This window comes from Stenella coeruleoalba (genome assembly GCF_951394435.1).
Source record: "Stenella coeruleoalba genome assembly, chromosome: 16".
NCBI classification, from domain to species: Eukaryota; Metazoa; Chordata; class Mammalia; order Artiodactyla; family Delphinidae; genus Stenella; species Stenella coeruleoalba.
This window is the reverse complement of record NC_137162.1, coordinates 25,465,909-25,489,315: the sequence shown is the minus strand read 5'-3', so window position 1 is coordinate 25,489,315 and position 23,407 is coordinate 25,465,909. Positions and strand designations below refer to the sequence as shown.

Below are 23,407 nucleotides of genomic sequence, written 5' to 3'. Positions count from 1 at the left end.
AGCTAAGACAAGGAAGCAATGTAAATGTCCATTGACAGATGACTAGATAAAGAAAATGTTGCATATATATACACAATAGGATACTAGCCATAAAAAAATGAAATAATGCCATGTGCAGCAACATGGATGGACCTGGAGATTATCATACTAAATGAAGTAAGTCAGAAAGAGAAAGACAAACACCATATGATATCACTAATATGTGGAATCTAAAATATGATACAAATATGATACAAACAGAAACAGACTCACAGACATAGAAAACAAACTTGAGGTTACCGGAAAGGGGATGGGGGCAGAATAACTTAGAAGTTTGGGATTAGCAGATATAAACTACTATATATAAAATAGGTAAACAACAAGGTCCTACTGTATAGCACAGGGAACTATATTCAATATCCCATAATAAACCATAATTGAAAAGATGAAAAAGAAAAAATATATATATTTATATATATATAAAACAATCATTTTGCTATACATCAGAAACCGACACAACACTATAAATCAACTATACTCTAATAAAAAAAATTTTTTATTAAGTTGGCATGGTTACATTAACATTAGACAAAGTATACTTCAGATCAAAGAATATTACCAGGTTTAAGGAAGCCCATTTCTTAATGATAAACAGGTCAATTTATCAAGAAGACATAATAATCATAAATGCTTATGTACATCTAATAACAGAGCTTCAAAATACATGAAGCAAAAACTTGTAGAACTGCAAGGAGGAAGTGACAAAACCACAATTATAGCTGGAGATTTCAGTAATATTTCAATAACTGATAGAACAAGTGGACAAGATGTCTGTTAAGGATAGAAAAGACTTGACCAACATTATCATCCAACTTGACCTAACTGACATTCATAAAACAGTCCACCCAACAACCACAGAATACACATTCTTTTCAAGTGCACATGGAACATTTACCAAAATAGATCATGTTCTGGGCCATAAAACAAGTCTCAATAAATTGAAATTGAAAAAGAATCAAGTCTTACAAAGTATGTTCACTGGCCACAATGAAATTAAATTAGCAATAAATACAGAAAGATACCTGGAAAATCCCCAAATATCTGCAAATAAATGAACACACTTCTATATAACCCAAGGGTCAAAGAAGAAATCAAAGGAGAAATTAGAAATTATTTTGAACTGACTCAAAATGAAAATACAACATTATTAAAATTTGTGAGGACTTTCCCTGGTGCACAGTGTTTAAGAATCCACCTGCCAATGGAGGGGACATGGGCTCGAACCCCGGTCTGGGAAGAGCCCACATGCCAAGGAGCAACTAAGCCCATGCGCCACAACTACTGAGCCTGTGCTCTAGAACCCACAAGCCACAACTACTGAGCCCGCACACCAGAACTACTGAAGCCCATGCTCCTGGAGTCTGTGCTCCACAACAAGAGAAGCCACAGCAATGAGAAGCCTGCGCACCACAATGAAGAGTAGCCCCCTCTCGCCACAACTAGAGAAAGCCCCTGCACAGCAACGAAAACCCAACACAGCCAAAAAAAAAATTTCTTTAATTACAAATAAAATTTGTGGGCTTCCCTGGTGGCGCAATGGTTGAGAGTCCACCTGCCGATGCAGGGGACGCGGGTTCATGCCCCAGTCCGGGAAGATCCCACATGCCGCAGAGTGGCTAGGCCCGTGAGCCATGGCCGCTGAGCCTGTGCGTCCGGAGCCTGTGCTCCGCAACGGGAGAGGCCACAACAGTGAGAGGCCCGCGTACCACCCCAGAAAAAAATTAAAATAAAATAAAATAAAATTTGTGAGAATGGAATCAAAACAGTTCACTAAAAACATCAACTAAACACAAAAGGCGGCAATAATGGAGGAACAAAAAGGGTTTAAGTCATTCAGAAAACAAATAGTAAAATGGCAAAAATAAGTCCTTCCTCATTAGTAATTACTTTGAAGGCAAAGTTTCACAGAAAGGATTAAAAAGACATGATCCGGGACTTCCCTGGTGGTGCAGTGGTTGAGAATCTGCCTGCCAATGCAGGGGACGCGCGTTTGAGCCCTGGTCCAGGAAGATCCCACATGCCGCGGAGCAGCTGAGCCCGTGGGCCACAGCTACTGAGCCTGTGCTCTGGAGCCCACGATCCACAACTACTGAAGCCTGTGTGCCTGGAGCCCGTACTCTGCACCAGGAGAGGCCACCACAGTGAGAAGCCTGCACACAGCAACAAAGACCCAGCACAGCCCAAAATAATAAATAAATACATTTATTAAAACTAATGTTGATAATGACATAGAGGTCTTGAACAAGTATAAACTAACTAAACCTAGGAGACACATATAGACCACTCCACCCAACAACAGAATATACATTCTTCTCAAGTGCACATGGAACATTACCCAGGATAGACCATATGTTCAACCATAAAGTAAGTCTTAATAAATGTTTAGGGACTTCCCTGGTGGCGCAGTGGTTAAGAATCCACCTGCCAATGCAGGGGACATGGGTTCGAGCCCTGGTCTGGGAAAATCCCACATGCTGTGGAGCAACTAAGCCCATGTGCCACAACTACTGAGCCTGCACTCTAGAGCCCACAAGCCACAACTACTGAGCCCGCGTGCCACAACTACTGAAGCCTGCGCACCTAGAGCCCGTGCTGCGCAACAAGAGAAGCCACCGTAATGAGAAGCCTGCGCGCTGCAACGAAGAGTAGCCCCTGCTCTCTGCAACTAGAGAAAGCCCACGCGCAGCAACGAAGACCCAATGCAGCCAAAAATAAATAAATAAATTTATTAAATAAATGTTTAAAAAATTGAAATCATACAAAGTATCTTCTTCTATCATAATGGAATAAAGCTAGAAGTCAATAAGATAAGGAAAACTACAAAATTCACAAATATGTGGAAGTTAATCAACACACTCTTTAACAACCAACAGGGTCAAGTAAGAAATCACAAGGAAAACCAGAAAATAGTTAAGAGACAAAAGAAAACAAAAACACAAAACACCAAAAACTTATGAGATACAGGGAAGGCCGTATGTACTCAGAGGAAAATTTACAGCTGTAAATGCCTTCATTAAAAAAGAAGAAACATCTCAAATCAATAACCTAACTTTATACCTGGAGGAACTAGAATGGCAAGAAAAAGATGAACAAACTAAGCCCAAGCCCAGCAGAAGGAAGGTAATAACAACAATTAGGGAAGAAATAAATAAAATAGAGAATAAATAAACACAGAATCAACGAAACCAAACGTTCATTCTTTGAAATGACCAACAAAATTGACAAACCTTAACTACAATGACTAGGAAACTGAGATAAGATGCAAGTAACTAGAATCAGATGAAAGCAGGGAAATTATTACTGATCACATAGAAATAAAAATCAAATCCAACAATATTTTAAAAGAATAATACAACCAAGTGGAGTCAATCCCAGGAATGCAGAGATGATTTAACATGCTAAAATCAGTCAACGTATTAGCTGACTTAAAAAAAAAAAAAGGAAGAAGAAAAACTGTATGATCATCTCAATAGATATAGAAAAAGTATAAGACAAAATTCGACATGCTTTCCTGATAAAAACTCTCAGCAAACTACTTATAAAGGTAACTTCCTTAGTATGATAAAGTGCATCTACCAAAAACCTACAGGTAACATCATACTAAAAAGGTGAAAGACTGAATGTTTTCCCCCTAAAATCAGGAAAAAAGAGATGTACAGTCTCACCACTTCTACTCAAAATTGTACTGGAGGTTCTATCCTAGCCAGTACCATCAGGCACCTCTCAGCATATACAAAAATTAATTCAAAATGCACTGTAGGCCTAAATGTAAAATCTAAGACTATAAAACTTCTAGGAGAAAACATAAGAGAAAGTCTTCGTGAGCTTTGGGTTAGTCAAAATTTCCTAGTTCCAAAACCTAAAGCACAATGGATAAAAGAAAAAAGTTGATAAATTAGATTCCATCAAAATTTAAAACTTCTGCTCTTCAGAAGACACCAATAAGAGGAGGAAAAAACAAGCGACAACAGAAGAGACAAATTCTCAGCCTCATGGAGCCTACATCTGAGTGGAGGAGTAAGACAGTAACCAAACACACTGTGTCAGGTAGTGATAAGTGGTATATGGTATAGGTAAAACAAATAAGGTGAAGAGATAAAGAATGACAATGATAATATTGTAGGAAAACCTTGGAAGGTATCTATAAGGAAACAATATTTGTTCAGAGACCTCAGTAAAGTGAGGGGATGATAGATAAAATAAAACTAAATCAACTTACTACTAGGTTGGCATTACAAGTCATGTTAATCTGTTTTGCACATTATGGTTTATATGGTTTTGCACATTATGGTATACGAGTGATGTAAAAACATTTAAAATATTTTACTCCCTTAGGAAGTTTAAATATTGTCTCTTCAACCTTGTTTGTATACTCAACTTGTCCCTTTTCATGGCTAACAGAGGAATATAAACAAAACAAAATTGTTATTTTCACATTATGTTTCCATTAAAATGTTTTCTATCACTCTTTGGGAGGAAAAGCGGAGGAGATAAGCTACAGTCTGAGGGAAAATATTTGCAAATCACACATCTGATAAAACAACATGTATCCAGAACATATATGAACTCTCAAAACACAAGACAAAGAATCCAATTGTTAAAATATGGGCAAAGTGTTTGAGTAGACACTTCATCAAAAAAGATATATAGATGGCAAATAAACACATGAAATGATACTCAACATCATTTATCAGCAGGGAATGCAAATTACAACCATAATGAGATTCTACTACATGCCTATTAGAATATTTAAAATTAAAAAGTCTGACCGAAGAACTAAGATCCCGTGTGCCGTGAGGTGCAGCCAAAAAAAAAAAAAAAAAAGACTGACCATGCCAAATTTGATGAGGATAAAGAGCAACTAGAACTCCAATACACTGCTGGTGAGAATATAAAAATGGTACAAGCACTTTGGAAAACAATTTGCCATTTCGGTTTTGTTTTTTTTTAATGCGCTGCTGGTCTTGCAGGATCTCAGTTTCCTGACCAGGGATTCAACCAGACCCATGAAGTTAAAGCCCGGAATCCTAACCATTAGGCCACCAGGGAACTCCCACCATTTCTTTAAAAGTTAAACGTAACATCTACTCTATGTCCCAATCTTTCTACTCCCAAGTAATTGTCCAAGAGAAATGAAAGCATATATCCATATAAAGACTTGCACATGAATATTCAGAGCAGCTTTGTGTGTCATAGTCAGAAACTGAAAACAACCCAAATGTCTATGAACAGGTGAATGGATACATGTTGTGTCATATCCATACAATGGAATATGATTATGCAATAAAAAGGAATGAACTATTGATATACAACAAGAATAAATCTCAAAATTATGCTGAGTGAAAGAAGACAAAAAAATGAGTGCACACTACATGATTTTGTTTACATAAAATTCTAGAAAATGCCAACTAAGCTACCGTGACAGAAAGCACATCAGCGGTTGCCTAGAGTGGAGGCGTGAGGTGGGGAGGGGCCCAAGGAAACTTTGGGGTGTGATATGTTCATTACCTCAATTATGGTGACTGTTTCATGCTTATGTACATATGTCAAACTTATTGTACCTTCTAAATATATAGTTTGTTGTATGTATTTATACCTCAATAAAACTGTTTTTTAAAAGTCAGGCTTTTCTTTCCCTCTTTCCTTACAAATTAGAGATAGTAATTACACTAAAAAAAAGATTTCCCCCATATATTTTAACTTCTTTTTGTATTACTTTCTTCAAATTATTTGTAGGAAAAATTCAAAGCACTTTCTTGGATCATTCATGAACTAAACAGAATACATTTTATTTTAAAAATTCAAGTTACAGAGTCTCAGCAAAGATAACACAAGATTTTATTCTGCTAAAAATGTAAACATAAATGATTAAATAACCATATTATCACTAATATGAAATAAAATTTGCCATGAAGTCTATATAAGTTATGTGAAGGTACAGGGGTGAGATTTTCTTAAATCATCATCTTCAAAAAGTTCCTTATTTGGTTTTCCTATGATCTTATCTAACACATGTTAGCATTACTATGACAGACTTTTGGACTCTATTCACAGAGTCAGTCTATCTAATGTTTATTTTTTACAGTGACAGTAAAATTATAGACATTATCATCTGGCAAAAAAAAAAAATGTTCCAATAAGTAGGTAAACATTTTATTTGTCACCTGTTTACAGTGTCAAGCTTAAGAGTAGTTTTTTCAGTAAGGTACAGCAGTGACTAATGCTGAATAAAAAGCTCAAATTTTAATTCCTTCCAAGCAATAGTGGTACAGTTTATATTGAAACAGTCCTTTGTTTCAATATAAAATATCCAGCCTGCAAAGTAGTTGTATCTGGAGAGTAACAACTGAAATGAACTCTCAGGCATTTAAAATATTTTAGTTTCACACTTTAAAAATATTTCATAGGCAAAACATACATCGTTCCCTTCACCACTAACATCATCCTCCCCCAAAGAAAGGGAAACCAGCTGCCCCAAAAGCTTCAGGTAACTTCTGAAAACAGGAAGCAAAGAGTAACTGAAACTGCAGAGTAAGCCTGGTGAGCAATCTGCAGCCTGGTTAGCAAGGCCGTTTTAATGTCTCTTTCAGGTCATGTCAGTAGCTCACTTAGAAAGAAGTAAGTAGCACTTAAACACAGTATGTAGCACAGGTCCATCAGGCAAAGTGTTTTACACACATGGCAGTTTGAACCAAATGTACCAACTATAGATAATAGGGTAATGATAACAGTTAAGTAAATATGAACACTCAGTGTTTTACTAAACTTCACTGGAATTTATCTTGTGTTTGAAATATAAAACTAGGAATTTATAAGTTTTATAATCAACCACTGTCATTCCAAGAACAATGAACACTGCTCTGAGACTTGAGTGGAAAGGATAATTTTGAATGGCTTTTTTGAATTTTCTCACCAGCTGAAATTTATTTTATTTTCATAAATACAACTTTACTTGCATATGACACTAGTCATATTAAACTAGTTTACTTTATGGGAAGAGAAAAGTTAAAGCTGTATCGTCTATCTGTATGCCTGGTACCATTACGCATAGCCCCTGATAATCCTAATCCTTGACAGATGAGCAAGTAAAACCAAGAAAATACAGAGGTAAATTAGATGGTTATATCATTATGTTGCCATCAAGGGTCCCCTCTGTAACAAGACCACAAACCAATTTACTTACAAATACATTCCCTGGAAAACAAGGGAAGTCAGATCTAAATTTAGATTAATTTGTCTAACAATACTGCTGAAAACCTAAATCACAGTATCTGTAGTTAATAGGGTCACCCCTAACTCAAAGAACAGCACTTTGAAATAAAATTTAGCTTTGAAAGTATTCTTGTAACCTTTGTTCCTTCTAATCATAAAATACATGAAGGAAAATAATCACATAAAATATTTTAAGATGGAGGAATATTAATTTTTCCCAAAAAGTAAGACTCCTAAAAGTGTGTTACATATAAATTGTGTTAAATGTTTCATTAACTCCTATCTTTTAGTTTATGAGGAACAGTTTTTTGTTCATTTTTCATTTCATTATTTTCATTCAGAGTTCTTTATATCATTTGCCCCAAGTTATACTATACATTTGTGTAAAAGACCAACATTCATAGCTTACACACCAAGTGATACAGATGGCTAACAAATTCCAACTAATAAAATCACACTTACCTATCCACACATATCACTTGCTATCCTCTCACCCCATTTTGTTTTTCTTTTTTGCACATTTACACTTCCAGACATAATGTATTTGACAGTTTGGTACTATCAAGTCCTTTTCTCTAAAATGTAAGTTTCATGAGGGTGAGACTTGTTTTGTTCGCTGCTGTATCCCCAGTTCCTTGAACTACAGACTTGATATATACAGGCAGAAATAAACTCCTAAACCTCTACACTTGGAGCGCTTTGCTTTCCAAAAGCTAAGTTCTGTATAAGCCTGAAAATGCAAGAATATTACACAAGTTCTTTTTAATGCTCTAAATGAATCTTCATGAAATCGTATTCTTGGTTCAGAAAACGAATAAGATTCTTAGCTTGATTAATGTAGTATTTTGCTAACATTTCGACACCAGGCCTTGGAACAAAAGGTTCCTTGTTCTCTGATAGAAAATAACAAAGCTGAGAAGAGATCTTGTCAAATAAGAAATGTAATACCTGTTGCCTGGACAATTTGTTTTTCCTCTTCAAGCAACAACATGCTCCAATCTCTAGTTTGAAACTGTAACTAGAAAATGTAAATTTATTGCATACGTTCCTAAAGTTCCAAAAATATACAAAAAAGACCCGAATTTTATGTTATCCTGAACACTTTACTGCTGCTACTCCTAGAATTCCATTACCTCTGCCATATCACACAGAATGCAATATTTGTTCTACATCTGCATGAAGGTTGCTTCCAACTGAATGTTTTGAGTAATACCAGACCTTCAACAATAACATGGTTGTTGACAAAAAGGAACAAAAGAGTATGTAAAGAAAATATTTTAAATGACTGGGCTTGAGAATATGTAGTACAGATCTCCAGTGGATGCCCGAAACTGTGGGTAGTACAGAATGCTATGTAAACTGTATTTTTCCCTATACATACATACATACACATGATAAAGTTTAATTTACAAATTAGGCACATAAGAAGCACATTAACAACAATAACTAATAATAAAACAATTCCAACAATATGCTGTAACAAAAGTTATATGAATGTGGTCTCTCTCTCTCTCTCGAAATATCTTATGCTACTGTACTCATCCTTCTTGTGATGATGTGAGATGATAAAATGCCTACGTAATGAGATGCAGTAAGGTGAATGGCACAGGCACTGTGATACAGTGTTAGGCTACTATTGACCTTCTGACGATATGTCACAAGGAGGATCAGCAGCTTTGGGCGATCCTGGATTACTGAGCCATGAGGATGTCAGTGATTGTGGATCCCAGGCAGGATGGTGCACGATTTCATCACACTACTCAGAAGAGCACACAGTCTAAAACTTATGAATGGTTTATTTCTGGAATTTTCCATTTAATATTTTCAGACTATGGTTGACTGCAGGCAACTGAAACTGTGGAAAGTGAAACTGCAGATAAAGTGGGACCACAATATGACTTTTATTTCTTCAAAACATTGCTATAATTAACTAAGCTATAATTAATTAATTATAATTAAACTATAATTTCAAAAGCATAAAGGTAACAAAGCTGAAAAGTTTTTACATTCAGCTAATATATAACACTTTGCACCTTTAGTAATCATTCTTGAATATTCTTTTAAAAAGCAGATAAAAAATTCTGCTTTATTTCAAAAAGAACTCATTCTCTTACCAATGAGCTCCTGGTTCACCATTCAATTTTGTTTTAGCTGTTATCTTTCCTCTTTCAAAATAATAAAGAGATAAAAACCAGAAAGGCAGAAATAATCACCATGGTATTTCTACTTTTTTATATATATACAATATTTACGGCATACTTCACTTATTTGGTAAAAATTCAGAGATACGCATAAGTTCAATGCCTTAGTAATGCTAACATAATAATGGCTAACATTTATTGAGTGCTCACTTGTTTTCATGTATTATTCTAAACTCTATACATATTTTATCTAATTAACTTCTCACAACAACCATATGAATTAGGTACAATTATCTTAATTGTACAAAGAAGAAAACGGCATAGAGAAGTTAAATAATTTGACCAGGGTCACAGGATTATACTTGTAGTGAAGAGCGCAGATTCTGGAGCCATTCTGTCTGGGTTCAAAACCTGGCTCCGACACTAATTTAGCTCTATGTTTGAGCAAATTATACAATCACTTCAGTTTCTTCAACTCCAAAACGGTCAGAGTTGGAACAAGGATTTAATGCATTAATAAGCGCAAGGTGCTAAGAACAGCGGCTGACACAGTGCGTAATAAATTTTTATTTATTATACTAGAGCCCACAGTGTTTACTACTTGCGGCCTCTACACAATGTAGGGGCCTCTGCACAATGTAGTACAGTATGTTTGGAGGAATGTTATAATAGGTTTCTACTTTCAGAGTCAAAACTTCAGAGTGTCAATTATGTGGCAAAGGCTATACGATTTCACACATTTTTTCATGTCAAAGTAAGTATCCTAAATCTAATCTTAATCTACTATCTGTAGGTTTCTTTCCTTCCCAAAAGCTTAGTTCCACATAGGATTATCTCATCAAACCTACTGCAAAAGTCAATAATCCAAGGTTAAAAATATGGCATTTACTGATTTCAGATTTGTGAAAGATCCTGATGTTTCATCTTGGTCTTATTTACAGCATACCATGCTTAAATTCTTACAAATATATCTTTATTTTTACAATTTTCACACAGAATATTTCAGCTGTTTCGACCTCTACACCTTTAGCATGACCAGATAACTCAGAATTTTCACAATTTAGTGCATAACAAAAGCCATCCAGTCTTTATGAATTTACAGAGTAATTTTATGACAAACACAATGGTAGAAAAAGAATGTGTAACACAAATGCTAATTGAACACCACATTAAAGGTACACTAAGCAGAAAAAATAAACAGCATTTATAAGCCTAAATATAAAAAAAAGCAAAACCATACAACTTTTAGAAGAAAACAGAGACGAAGAGCCCTATGACATCAAGGGAGGGAAGGTTTTCTTGGATAAAAGACAACACAAACCATAAAGGAAAAGATAGACAAATCTATGTTAAAATTTAAAGCTTCTTCCTGCCAAAAACATTTAGTCTGAATTTAAACATCTAAGGAAATGATCAGACAAATCCAAATTGAAGGACATTGTACAAAACAACTGACCTGGACTCTTCAAATATATCAATACTATGAAAACAAACAAAAGTCTGGGGACCTGTTGTCGATTAAAAGTAACTAAAGGGACATGGCAACTAAATGCAACTCATGATCCTGGACCAGGGGTGGGGTTGGAGATTAAGTATAAAGGTCATTACTGGGACAATTGAGAAATTTTTAATATGCACTGTATATTAGATAATAATATTGCATTCATATTAAATGTGATAATTATACTGTAGTTTTGTAGGACATCCTTGTTTAAGTATATCTTTTAAGAGATGAAGTGCCATGATGTCTGCAAATTACTTTTAAATGGTTTAGGAAAAAAATGTATATATGAAATAAAAAGTAAATATGGCAAAATGTTAACAGTTGGTGAATCCAGGTGAAAGATGTAAATGTATTCATTGAACTATCACTGCACTTTTCTGTAGGACTGAAATTTTTCAAATAAAAAGTTGGAATAAAAATGTAAAACTTATGCACAACAAAAAGTAAAGAGCAACCACTGAGAAGATTTTTGCAACATCATAACTGAGAGAGGATTAGTATAGAGATAAAGAGAGCTGCAAACTAATGATGGAAAAGAAAATGAGCCAACAGAAAAAGAATGAAGCAATTTATAGAAAACAAAACCTTACAATAAATGGATGCAAATGGAATAAATCCTTACAATAAATGGAAAAACAAATTAAAATGAAATTTAATTTGATTTTAAAATTTAAGAGTCTGGCAATATCAATGTTTGTAAGGATATGGTAAAAAAGGAACTCTCACAACCTGCTGATGGGTGTTTTGTGTTTAGTATTTTGGAAAATAATTCAGCTTTATTTGATAAAGGTGAAGATCCTCATATCCTACCACCTAAGAATTCCCTAGGCTTAGAATTCTCACACATGTAAACAAGATGAAACATCCAAGAATGTTTATTACAGCACTGTTACTAATAGCAAAAAAGGCAGAAACCCCTAAATATTCATAAACAAACTGGCTTATTCATATAATGCAATATTATAGAGAAATTAAAATGAATGAACTAAAGATATATCTACCAACATGGATATGTAGCAAAAACAATGTTAAATAACATCACTAATTATTAGGGAAATGCAAATTAAAACCACAAAGAGATATCACCTCTCACCTGATAGGAAGGCTACTATCAAAAAAACAAGAAATAACAAGTGTTGGTGAGGATGTGGAGAGAAGGGAACCCTCATACACTGTTGGTGGGAACGTAAATTGGTGCAGCCACTATGGAAGATAGTATGGACATTCCTCAAAAAATTAATATGATCCAGCTATCCCACTTCTGGGTATTTATCCAAAGAATATGAAAACACTAATCTGAAAAAAGATACATGCACCCCTATGTTCATCCCGGCATTATTTACAATAGCCAAGATTGGAAACAACCTAGTGCCCATCAGTGGATGAAAAGATGTGGGGTATATATACATACACACACAATAGAATACTACTCGGCCATAAAAAGATGAAATCTTGCCATTTGCAACTACATTGATGGACGTTAAGGATATCATGCTAAGTGAAATAAGTCAGATGAAGAAAGACAAATACCACATGATTTCACTCATGTGGAATATAAAAAACTAATAAACAAACAATAAATAAACAAACTAAACCAAACAAAAACATAGAACAGAGTAGTAGTGAGCCACAGGGGAAGTGGGAGGGGGAGGGCAAAATAGGTAAAGGGGAGCAACTGTATGGTGATGGACGGACACTACATTTTTGGTGGTGAGCAAAGGGTATACAGAAGTAGAAATAAAACACTGTACTTGTGAAACTTATATAATGTTATAAATCAATGTTACATCAATAAAATAAATTAAAAAAAGAAAGAATAGCCCCAACATTGGGACAGACTTGGAAACACAGGATGGGCAAGAAGTTAAACACTGCCCACCTCCCCCCAAAAAAATCTTCATTTGAGCTTCTTTCACCAGTGCTTTATCATAAAATCATATCTTCAAAAAAAATAAAAACAATGTTGAATAAAAAACCAAGTTGCAGAATCATGTGCATAATACATTAAACAAAAGTATATGCACTTTCAGGGATATATACATATTAGTAAAAGTATATAAACATAATGGGAATGATAATTACTCAATTCATGATAGGGAAAGAGAGGGTAATAGGATCAGCAAGGATTCATACAGGCCTCAACTGTATCTGTAATTTTATCCCTTTGAAAAATATAGTCAATTGAAAAGAGAGACTACACAATTAGAAAATGGGTAAAAAAACCACAAAATAAATATGATGGTCTATAATTAAGATGATCATTACATTATTTCCTGTATTTTGAAATATTTCATATTTTTGAATAAATTTAAATTAAAACATTAAAGAAACCACATTAAACTGAACCAAGGAGCATTAAAAAACATATACTCCACTGGACATTGGAAACAGAAATACTAATACAGCGGTCACTCTGTATCCGTGGGGGTTGGTGCCAGGACACCCCCCCAATCACAGATAGCAAAATCCCCGGATGCTCAAGCTCCTTACATAAAATGGAGCACTACAGTCGCCCCTCTGTTTTTTTCCCCTGCTCTGCATCCGGATACGACGGGCCTACTGTACCCAACAAATTTACTGAGATGTATATTCTATATGTATATAAATATATATGTATATATATTTATATATACATACACACACACGTATTTTTAGCCATTAAACTTCAGGCACCAGATTTCAGTCTTCTCTTTCCAAGGAGATCCTGACACAGCAGGCTTTTTCATCTCACACTCCTGATAATGCTTCCCAACCAAAAGAAACACACAAAAGATAGGAACAAATAGTTCAACACTCTCCAAGGCAATTTAATCCTTTGGAGTATGTATTCCACCTAAAAGGGGGGCTATTTTGCTGCTCTGCTGGCAATTTTGCTATTTGGTGGGGGGTGGGGTGGGGGTGGGAGTTGCTGCTAAAGTTGTTTTCCACAGAAAGGAAAAGAAAAAACAGCCACTGCAAACCTTGGTAACCAATCATAGAACACAAATTTCAAATGATAAGAAGTCATATAAGATTTACTGTGTGGCTTCCCTGGTGGTGCAGTGGTTAAGAATCCGCCTGCCAATGCAGGGGACACGGGTTCGAGCCCTGGTCCGGGAAGATCCCTCATGCCGCAGAGCAACTAAGCCCGTGAGCCGCAACTACTGAGCCTGCGCTCTAGAGCCCGCGAGCCACAACTACTGAGCCCATGCACTGCAACTACCGAAGCCCACGCACCTAGAGCCAGTGCTCCTCAAAAAAGAGAAGCTACTGCAATGAGAAGCCCACGAACCGCAACGAAGAGTAGCCCCCGCTTGCCGCAACTAGAGAAAGCCCAGTCGGCGCGCGGCAACAAAGACCCAACGCAACCAAAAATAAATAAAATAACTAATTTTTTTTAATGCTTTAAAAAAATTTTAAAAAAAAGGATTTACTGTGTCAAATAACAAGGACCTTAGCACTGCATAACAATTTGCTATCAATTTCCTTAAAGCAAATAATTTTTCAGGTCTGAACTTAAAAAACGAAACAAACACCAGCTACTCATAAATACGAGCTGTCTTACTTCATTAATTCTGTTCTATCTGCAAGAAACCCATGTAGCATATCTTGGAAACAGTTTACTAGAATTTCTCTCTCCAGGTTTTTTTTTATTAATCAATTTATTTATTTATTTATTTTTGGCTGTGTTGGGTCTTTGTTGCTGCATGCTGGCTTTCTCTAGTTCCGGCGAGGTGCATGGGCTTCTCACTGCGGAGGCTTCTCTTGTTGCAGAGCATGGGCTCTAGGCGTGCAGGCTTCAGTAGTTGTGGCTTGCAGGCTCTACAGTGCGGGCTCAGTAGTTGTGGCTCACGAGTTCTAGAGTGCAGGCTCAGCAGTTGTGGCGCACGGGCTTAGTTGCTCTGCGGCATGTGGGATCTTCCCGGACCAGGGATCAAACCCGTGTCCCCTGCACTGGCAGGCGGGTTCTTAACCACTGCGCCACCAGGGAAGTCCTCCCTCTCCAGTTTTATCTCATAGTATTGCTCTACCAAACCCTTTGCTTTAGTGAGAACAATCCATTCAGTAAACCCTCAATATGCCCACTTTTGCATCCTCTCCCTACTCTCAAGTGTCACCTCCTCTATGATGTTTTCCCTGATCCCGCCAACCTACAGTAATCTCTCCACTTTGAATGAAAAGAAAACAGTAATAACAGCTAACATTTATAGAGAATTTAATGTGTGCCTGTATTGCTTCAATGGAATTATCCCATTCACCTCACACAACTCTGTGAAATTTGAAATTTGTTCTATTTTCCCCATTTTCATGGTGAGAGAAACTGAGTGAAGCTCTCTACGGTTGAGTTCTCTAAGGGTGCATGGATGCTAAGTGGCAAAGCCAGGTCTCAAACCCAGACTCCAAAACCCAGGTCCTTAAACATATGTGATGCTGCCTCCTGGCTCACGTGCCTTTGCATTGATGGCCTTTACTGCTCACATGTCATTTAACATATGCCTTGTGATATTTAACATTTTGTGTTCCGAGATGTCTAAGCAGCTCAAAATATTACATTCATTCAACAAAAATTTACTGACAGCCTGTATGCCCGGCATTGTTGACTACTGGGCATAAAAGCATGTTACAGAGTCTCCGCAAATGAAAAGTAGATGAATTCTCTAGACACATGGACATCCCCAAAATGTGCAGAACTGCAAAATTTTAAATATGTACACAGCAATTATAACTACATAAAAATTATATGTACATAAGAACTGGAAAAGATATGATATTTATTTATCATAAACAACATGATAAAGTTGTTTTTTTTTTTTTTTTACTATTGAATTTAAGCTTTTTGGTAAGAGAGGTAAGCAATAAAAAGATGTACTTTTTTAGGGCTTCCCTGGTGGCACAGTGGTTGAGAGTCCGCCTGCCGATGCAGGGAACACGGGTTCGTGCCCCGGTCTGGGAAGATCCCACATGCCGCGGAGCAGCTAGGCCCGTGAGCCATGGCCGCTGGGCCTTGCGCGTCCGGAGCCTGTGCTCCGCAACAGGAGAGGCCACAGCAGTGAGAGGCCCGCGTACCGCAAAAAAAAAAAAAAAAAAATGTACTTTTAAAAAAAAACATGTTTTGTGTTCTTTCTTTCCCCCATTAAACAGTAGAAATAGCCTAGAGACAGATGAATGAACATTCCTCCTAACATTCTACTGTAATCTGGCTTTCTTTAGGAAGATACACCTGATATCACTAGTAAGGTTTGCAGATACCCTATGTAAATATCTATATAAATCTTCCTACAATTATAAACTTTTGGAAACTTGAGGCTGATTGTAAATTTGCAAACAATGCAATCAAATCTTAGAACGGAATGAACCCTTGCAAACAACTCCTTTGGCCCTCTCATTTTACAGATTAGCTAATCACTTAACTCTAAATATCTAAAGTCTAGGGACTTCCCTGGTGGCGCAGTGGTTAAGAATCCGACTGCCAATGCAGGGGACACGGGTTCGACCCCTGTTCCAGGAAGATCCCACCTTCCTTGGAGCAACTAGGTCTTCGTGCCACAACTACTGAGCCCCCGTGCTGCAACTACGGAAGCCCACGTGCCTGGAGCCCGTGCTCTGCAACAAGAGAAGCCACAAGGAAAAGCCCACGCACCGCAACGAAGACCCAACACCGCCAAAAATAAATTTTTAAAATGTATTAAAAATTAATTAAATAAAATTTAAAGTCTGGGTTGATGAGAGTAATGCAGCACCTATACCGAAATGTAGTGGCTTACACTGCAATAGAAATGCATTTCAAAAATAAAAAGTCTGTGTGTGCTAGCATCAGCCCAGCGTGTAGAGTTCTGCTTTTAATTACAAGCTGTGTCTTCTTGAACTTAACCTCTTCAGGCCTGGATGTCTTCATCTGGATAAATTCTAACCAGTGTTGAAAAGTGTCGAGGTAAATATCTTAAAAAACCTCAATAACATTACGTTTCCACGGTAAATAGCACTGTTTCCCATTACAGTTACCAGAGTTTGCATCCGCTGCCTTAAGAGGCAAAATGAACAGTATATACGCATTACGAAACAAGTTCAATCAAGAAGAACCTGTCCGCACCCGAACACGCACAGACGCACACACACAACCCTATAATGGTTACTAATCACTGCAGAGCACTGCACTTAACAATGCATCCTCAAAATAACGGCCCAAAGCCGGGAAAACACTACGTCTGACATCCAACTCCACCTATGGCCTTTATTTTTATTTTTTTATTTTTCCTACTGCCTTTAAAAGCTAAGGCCTACCGAAGTAAAAGCCCCCAAACGTCATGCTTACAACTAATGGTTTAGGCCTCAGATTTGCATCTCACTCTCGGCTCTCGAGGGCTTCGGCGTAACCCAGGAAAAGGAAAGGAATAGACTGCCACCGGACAGTTGGCCCCTGACTTGGGAGCCATTGGGAAACAACTAGCACGTTTTTTTGCGGCGGCCTGCAATTCGGTGTGAGCTTTCCAGGAAGTGCTGCAAACGACGAAAACTGGCATGTGGGCTTTCAGTTGGCAATTTCTGGTGGTTCTTGCTACAACGCTGTCAACCTTGCATCCTAACACAGCGGCTAGCTAGTTCCTCGGGGTTGACCGGGAACGCGCAAGGGGTGGGGAGGTTCATTAACAGGGCGGAAAGGCAGGCTTCGGGTGCGGACGGGAGGAGGCCAGGTGTCGGCCGTAAAATATAAGCACAACTGAGTAAAGAAGCGTCCGTCCGAGGCGGCACGGGGGCTGCCACCAGCGTGAGGGAAAAGCGGGGCACCGGGCCGGAAAGCGGCGAGGCGAGGGGCCGCGTTCCGAGGGTAAGGCGGCTCCCAGCGAGCCCAAGGCCAGGAAACAATGGCGCGAGCGTGACGTGGGGCTGGGGGCGTCGCCGCGGAGCGGAGTAAGGGGCTGCTCCGAGGCGGGGGCTACCTGGCACTGGAGGCGTGCGGGGTCCGCGAGCTCGCAGGCGGGCGCCCGGACGCGCGGGGCCTGAGGGGCGTAGCGGCCGGGTAGGGCAGTGGCGGGGGCAGGAGGGGGGCCCTGGCCCAGGTCGCGCGCTCCACCGCTCACCCTCCCTCGCTCCTTCGCCCGCCCGCTCCTTCCCCTCCCGCCCGCGGGTCCCGCCGCACTCACCGGCCCCACCGCACGGCAGCAAACCCAGAGCGCAACTGCCGCAGCCGCCCGGGCGCGCGCCCTCCCAGCCCCCACCGCCCCGGCACCGCCCCCGGCTCGCGCCCGGCCAGGGACCAGCGCGCTGTTCCGTCCCCCAGCTCCGCCGCAGAACCCGGCCTCCGCGACGCTCCCTGGCCGCGCTGCGGGAGTGGAACCGCGAGGCGGGCCTGCGTCTCGGTCCCTTGCGTGGGTCTGGGGATCTTCAAATAACAAAACATTGCCCGCTGCTGAGCTATGGGGTGACGCACGTTGACAACCCTTCCATGTCCTTTAGGTCTCCATCCCTGGGGCCTTCTACCGGGGCCCTGGACTACCTCACTTACACTCCTGTGTAAGTGCAGGGCCCTGGACTACCTCACTTACACTCCTACGCTTTCTCTTAGGGGGTTGGGGGCAACCGTTTTCCCAGCCACAGAATCTTACAGTCGAACGGACCTCAAAAACCCTCTGGTCCATACTCCCATACCACGCCTGAATCCCAATGATGACTGAAAGTACCGGCTTTGGAGTTTGTCAGAAAGGGTTGGAACCCCAGTTCCACAACACGCCAACTGTGTCACTTTGGGTGATACACCTGACTTCATCATACCTCGTTCCCTCATCTTCAATATAGGGATGGATAACAACAGTACCTACCTCATGGGGTGGTGACAGGATGAAATAAGATAACAGAGGTAAGATCCTCGGCACAGTCCTGGCACATGGCACTCAAGAAATGTTCATTATTATATCAACTCCCACCCACCCACCACCATCTTGCACCTGAAAGAAGACTCCTCAGTGACAGAAAGCCACTATTTCCAGATCAATGCATTCCTTAGTCTCGGCAGCTCTGACTAGCCAGAAGGTGTTTCTTAAGCGTCCACTCTCTAGCCCAAGTCCTATCCCTTGGTGCCTCAAAGAACAAACAGGTCTAATCTCTCTCCCACCTTCCACTTTTCAGATACTTGAAGACTTCTGCCCAAGGTCTTCTCTCTTCCAGACCAGTATCTCCCATTCCTTCCATTGTTTCTCCTTTGTCCTCGTTTTGAGGGTCTTTGTCCTCATTCTTTTCATGCACCTACTCGGTTTGATTGTGGTTACTTTAGAGTACATTGCCCAAGACTGAACCAAATGTTTGTGGTACCATCAGAGCAGAGCAGGACTGTAGCTTCCTCCTTGTACTGCCTTGCATTCAAGCAATAAAGTTCTTGGTACCTGCACTACTGACTCATTGAACTTACAGTCAGCTAAAACCTCCAAGACTTTTTAATACGTGCTCTGCTGGAGCATTTCTACCCTCTCGTGTTTTTGAGCCAACTTCAGGTCGGCTGAGGACAGGGCTTGGGGCTCTCACCTACTAGATTTTTCAAGGATATGTGGGGAGAAGAAATAGGAGTTGGAAGGTAGTCTGACACTACCTTTAAACCAAGGGCACATGGAAAAAGGCCAGAGTTTGTGTCTAAAGACCATGGCACTAAGCAAATAGAAAAAATATATATATGCAATGTGATCTCATCTGGGCAAAAACTGTGCATGCACGCACACACACACAAGACTAGAAAGAAATATGTAAATAAGTATGTTCATAGTGGTTTTCTTTCAGCGATAAGACTTGGGGTGGTTTCTTTTGTTCTTTATACTTTTTCATAAATTTCCCAGATTTTCTACATTGTTTATATTACTTTTTTTTTTTTTCGAGGTACGTGGGCCTCTCACTGTTGTGGCCTCTCCTGTTGCGGAGCACAGGCTCTGGACGCGCAGGCTCAGTGGCCATGGCTCACAGGCCCAGCCGCTCTGCGGCATGTGGGATCTTCCCAGACCGGGGCACGAACCCGTGTCCCCTGCATCAGCAGGTGGACTCTAAACCACTGCGCCACCAGGGAAGCCCTGTTTATATTACTTTTATAATCAAGAACTTTGTTTCCAAAAGAAAGAAACCAGAAAAATTTTTTTTTAATCAGAGAGATGAAATAACTTGAAAAAAATGGGAAAAAATGTTAAGAGATAACAGACTAGGAGAAAACATTTGTAATATATAAAACAAAAGATTTGTATGTGGAACATATAAAGGACTCAACAAATCAATAAGAAAAAAATTCACTAGAAAAATGGGCAAATGTAAATAGGCAGTTCACAGAAAAAAATATATAAATTGCCAATAAGAATACAAACAGATGCCCAACCTCAGTAGTAACCAGGGAAATGGAAATTAAAACAGAAACTGGCAACAATTTTCAAGCTTCATGATGTCAAAAGAATGTAACTTGTTACAGCCATTTAGAGGCCAATTGGACAACATCTATTAAATCCGTGTCTCAGCAATGCCACTTCTAGTTATCTACCATAGCTCCATGTTATGGAGGTATGTACAAGGATAATTACTATGATACTGCTAATAAAGAAAATTTGGAATCAGCCATAATGCCCAGCAATAGGGGAATGGCTAAATAAAATGTAGAATACTCATAAAATGGAATTCTGTAGAGAATTTTAAATAAATGATCTTGATCTATGTATGTTAATATAGATCTAGCTCAAAAGCATATTGTTTATTTTTATTTTAATTTTTTTAACATCTTTATTGGGGTATAATTGCTTTACAATGGTGTGTCAGTTTCTGCTTTATAACAAAGTGAATCAGTTATACATATACATATGTTCCCATATCTCTTCCCTCTTGCGTCTCGCTCCCTCCCACCCTCCCTATCCCACCCCTCCAGGCGGTCACAAAGCTCCGAGCTGATCTCCCTGTGCTATCAAAAGCATATTGTTGAATGAAAACAGCAAATTGCAGCATGAGATTGATTGACTGATTTGATATTTTTAAAAAACTCTCCCCAAAAATGAATAACTTTAGTTTAATCATGAAAAATCATCAGACAAGCCCAAATTGAGGGATATTCTACAAAACACCTGACCTGGACTCTTCAAAAGTGTTAAGGTCATGAAAGCCAAGAAAAGACTGAGAATTATTACAGACTGAAGGAGACTAAGGAGACAAGACAACTAAACACAACATGGGATCCTGGATTGGATCCTGGAAAAGAAAAGGGACATTAGTGGGAAAACTGGTGACGTTCTAATAAAGTCTGTAGTTTAGTTAATAGTATTGTTCCAATGTTAACTTCTTCGTTTCGATGACTGAACTGGAGTTATGTAAGCTGGTAGCACTAGGACAAGCTGAGTGAAAGGTACACTGAAACTTTCTGTACTATCTTTGTAACTCTTTTGTAAATCTTAAATTATTTCAAAATAAAAAGTTAATATAAAACACAGAAATACCATTATTTCTTATCCTCCCTGCTATAGACAATATTTGTGTCCCCTCTAATTTCATATGCTGAAACCTCATCCCCAATGTGATGGTATCTGAAGATGGGCCTTTGGGAGGTAATTAGGTCGTGAGGGCAGAGCTCTCATAAATGGAATTAGTGTCCTTATAAAAGAGATCCCAGAGAGCTGCCCACTCCATTCTGCCCTGTGAGGACACAGCAAGAAGACAGCTGTCCCTGAACCAGGAACTGGGCCTTCACCAAACACTGAATCTGCTAATACCTTGCTTTTGGGCTTCCCAGACTCTAGAACTGTGAGAAATAAATTTATATTATTTATAGACCACCCAGTCTCTGGTATCCTGTTATAGCAGCCTGAACTAAGACAATTACATATTAAGTTTATAAAAGATTTTCAAAACAGATTGTAAGGCTACCTGCCAAACTCTTTTATCAGAGGTTATCTTTAAGACAGGGATAAAGGACCAAGATTGTGGATAATGTTCAAAGGGGGTATTAGCTTTAGTTTTAATGTTTTAGAAGATAAATGTACTCATGCATTGCTTTTTTTAAAAACATAATAAATTTATTTATTTTGGTGGTATTGGGTCTTTGTTGCTGCGCGCGGGCTTTCTCTAGTTGCGGCGGGCGGGGGCTACTCTTTGTTGAGGTACGCGGGCTTCTCATTGCGGTGGCTTCTCTTGTTGCGAAGCACGGGCTCTAGGTGCACGGGCTTCAGTAGTTGTGGCGTGCGGGCTCCGTGGTTGTAGCGCACAGGCTTAGTTGCTCCATGGTATGTGGGATCTTCCCGGACCAGAGCTTGAACCCGTGTCCCCTGCACTGGCAGGCAGATTCTTAACCACTGTGCCACCAGAGAAGTCCCATGCATGGCTTTTTTAATCAAAAATTAATTTTACAAATGCAAAAGGACAAGATACCTGGTCTCATGACTTTCAGGAGTAAGACAAGCCATGCCAACTACGAAACAACCTTCTAACAGAGGGTTGGGGAGCCTGAGGAAGCAATGAAGAGCCTTAAGTGGCTTGCTTGGTGTCTCTGACTTGACATTGGCAGAAGGGCCCAGGCAGTACTTGGCAAGAAAGGCCATCCCACTGTGGCCTTGGATGGCTTCTCACCAAACTTCCTGCCCAAGCACCCACATGGCTACCCTACCCCTCTGATTAACACAATTTCCCCCTAGAATACCATAAACTCTGAGTCACCCAGAATGTGAGCTGCGTTTACAGGTCACTCATCAGTTTTCTGCTTCTTGGCAGAATCCCTTAGAGAAACGCAAGCATTGCTCAATACCCTGCCCTATGGCCTAGAAACAGCCTGCCCCCAGATCCTTCTCCCAGGAAGTATTCAGTCATAGCTCCAATCAGCCACCTTGGAAGTCTCCTCTCTTTTTCATCCATCTCTCTAACAGCATAGGGTCAGCACTTACTGTGATAATGCATTATTCGAGGAGACAATCAGAAAACATTTAGTCCAGTTAGAAACATCTAGTCCAATTTGAGAAACAGGACATCCATGTAAGACTTAGGAGCACCTACATGTCTTCAAAAATGTGCACTGAACTCCTTCCATATGTCTAACACTGATCAATAAAGACATGAGTTTCTGCCCTCATGTAGGTTTCTGACTGCCTGGAAAGATGGACTTTAAACAAACAAATAATTATTTTACTACAATTAGTAAGTGCTATGCAGGAAAAGTAAAAGATGCTTTGAGGGAGAACAAAATAGGGGCTCGGCTTTGGGGTAGGGAGAGGGTCAGGAACATCTCAGCTGAGCCCTGAAGGATGAATAGGACTTTTTTAAGTAAAAAAAAAAAGTGAGAGAGGGGCTTACTTGGAAGAGTAGAGAATCCCTGAAAAGGGGACCAGTTGGCACAAAGGCCCTGAAGTAGGGATGAGCCTTGTATTATCTGCAGAATGATCAGCAGCCTAGAGGGAAAGGGGGAACGTGGCAAAAAATAGTCCGAAGGAGGCAGAACCAGACCTCACAGGGCACTATAGACCATATAAATCATCTGCAGCCTTATCTTAAGTGCAATGGAGAGTACTTGACAGCATAAAGCAGAGGAGTGGCAGAC

The 23,407-nt window shown here is 39.3% G+C and overlaps 1 protein-coding gene across 5 annotated transcripts in view; it reads right to left on the bottom strand.

The window, feature by feature from the left end:
- NT5C2 (5'-nucleotidase, cytosolic II) overlaps positions 1 to 23,407 on the bottom strand; it is a 153,970-nt gene that overhangs the window by 89,499 nt on the left and 41,064 nt on the right. For 2 of the 5 annotated variants that reach the window (XM_079900797.1, XM_079900801.1), the window contains exon 1: positions 18,018 to 18,085. The exons of 2 other annotated variants lie outside the window; for them this stretch is intronic. The gene's annotated coding sequence lies outside the window, so the exon portion shown is untranslated. Of the gene's footprint in view, positions 1 to 8,199; positions 8,270 to 18,017; positions 18,086 to 23,407 lie in introns of those variants that run through there. One more of the 5 variants, XM_079900799.1, reaches the window with a different exon arrangement.